Raw genomic sequence first — 2,500 nt, 5'->3', positions numbered from 1 at the left:
GAGAGGTCGTTCAGACCTCCTTCAGGGGAATAGCTCCCCATCCCGTCCCCTACCGCTCCCCTTACCTCCTTCCGTCCTCCCCCCCCCGCCCTCTCATCCCTCCGTTCTTCCACCCACTCCGTCTACCCCTTCCCCCCTAACCCCCCCTCGCCCGCTCCCCTTCCCCGTTAACCATACCCCCTCACCCCATGACCTCTCCTGCCCTTCCACCGCTGCATTTGCATCTACCCTTCCCCCCTAACCCGTCCCCCCTCCCCCTTCCCCCCCTACTCCCCTCTGCGTCGTCGAGGCGAAGAGGACGTTAGCCAGTTATTGCAGCGTCGTGGGTGGTCACTTTACAATATCCATCCAGCTGACGTCACACGCCTCTTATCAGCTGGCCAGAAGCCTCCGCAAGTAATGGGGGTGATCTGCATCACATCACATTATTCAGAAGAGCCCACGAACTACCCTATCCTGAATAAAATCTTATGTTGATGGTCCAGCAAGGAGTTGCGAGGTGGCAGTCGGGCATTAACCAATTTATTTATATATTTATCTATATATCCTTTTTTTTTTTTTTTTTTGCAGCCCGAATGGATTTCTCCCCGTCTTCTCCTTTTCTGTATGGGGGGACGGAGAGGGGGTCGCCGAATTTATGAAGCGGCCTTGCTGTGGATGTGCTGTGTCTTGCGACACTGCTTCTGACCCAGGGATGACCTGTCATTCAGGAGGTGCCAAGATAGGAGTGAGGGAGGAGGGTGGAGGGGAGCGGAATATATAGGAAATGGAATGGGTGGGAGTGGTTTCTATGACTTTTTCTTTTTGGCTACCCCCGTGTAGGGGGAAAAAGCCTTTGATATATGTACGTATGTGTGTATATATATATGAAGATAGGAGGGTGGTAAAGAAACACACAAGTCAGAGATGAGTTTATTTCTCTAACGTTTCGGCTATTTACACCTTCTTCAGAGAGACTAAGTAGTACAAGGAGGTTACAAGATTATGTATCGTCCGGAAGAAGGTGTAAATAGCCGAAACGTTAGAGAAATAAACTCATCTCTGACTTGTGTGTTTCTTTACCACCCTCCTATCTTCATCTGTCCAGATGGATAATACATATATATATATATACATATATATATATATTTATATATATATATATATGTATATATATATATATATATATATATATATATATATCTTCTTCTTATTCTTATTCTTATTCTTTCTTCTCCAGCTTTCTGTTCTTTGTGTGATGCGATGAGACAGAACCTACCCGTATTCACAATATTTTACGATGAGTTCCCAGGCGCGCCCCGTCAGTCTTATCTTGACGAGCGAATAAATCTGCGGCAAATATTCGCTTCTGTCTTAGGGCGGACATAATGATCGGTCGTTCGTGGAAGTCTGTCGCTAAGACTCCGACTCCTTAGTGGAGACAGTATCCTGAAGAAGTAGAGGAAGGAGGGGGAGGAGGAGGAGGAGGAGGAAGAGGAGGAGGAGGATAAAGACGGGAAGAAGAAGAAAAGGAAAAGGGAGGAGGAGGAAGAGGAGGAGGAAGAGGAGGAGGATAATGACGGGAAGAAGAAGAAAAGGAAAAGGGAGGAGGAGGAAGAGGAGGAGGATAAAGACGGTAAGGAGAAGAAGAAGAAAAGTAAAAGGGAGGAGATGGAGGAGGAGGAGATGGAGGAGGAGGAGGAGAAGAGGAATATAAATGAGGAGAAGAAGACAAAAGAGGAGAAGAAGGAGGAGAAGAGGATGAAAGAAGAGCAGGAGGAAGAAGAAGACGAAGAATAAAAAAGGAGAAGAAAAAGAAGAATAAGAAACAGAAAAAGAAGAAAAAGAAGAAAAAGAGGGAACTCTCACAGCATCGTTTATCATGTATAATATTACGAAAACTAAGATATCTAGCTAGTAAAGTGAACTACTTGTTGATAAGTGTAGTGGAGAACTAGGTTCTAGTATCTAACTGCTACGACCGGACGAGTCCATAATGTTCATCGTAGCTAGACATCGAAGCTCCACCCACTTTTCCCCTCTCAAGCCCTGTGATTGGCTGAATTAAACCAACTGGCGGTTAATAGTAGAAACATGTTATAACGATCCTATTTGTCCATAGAATAATAGCGATGGGTCTTTGAACATCAAGTTTTAAAGTAAATAATAGTAACTTCCTCCCTCTTATTGTAAAACACATCAACCTTGACTATATATCATGTCATCGGGAGTTGCCGACAAGTCTACGGAAACAAACACTATTTGAAGATGGAGGATTTATTACTATAACCCTTCGCTTGTAACACTTTTGTCAAGTACATTGTTCGTGTACTTGATAGACCTCTAACACGCAAAACGTACATACATACATATACCAAAGGCTTTTTCCCCCTTACACGGGGGGTAGCCACGCAGAACGTCGCACTAATAAAGGCACCGTGCTCACATAGTGTATCGCCTGATAAATTTCACTCTCCAATTCACGTTCAAATCGACCTCTCCCACATACAGCAACCACTTC

Source organism: Oratosquilla oratoria, chromosome 7 (genome assembly GCF_046742065.1).
Source record: "Oratosquilla oratoria isolate Oo_2021 chromosome 7, ASM4674206v1, whole genome shotgun sequence".
NCBI lineage: Eukaryota > Metazoa > Arthropoda > Malacostraca > Stomatopoda > Squillidae > Oratosquilla > Oratosquilla oratoria.
Note: the sequence above shows the minus strand (reverse complement) of the source record.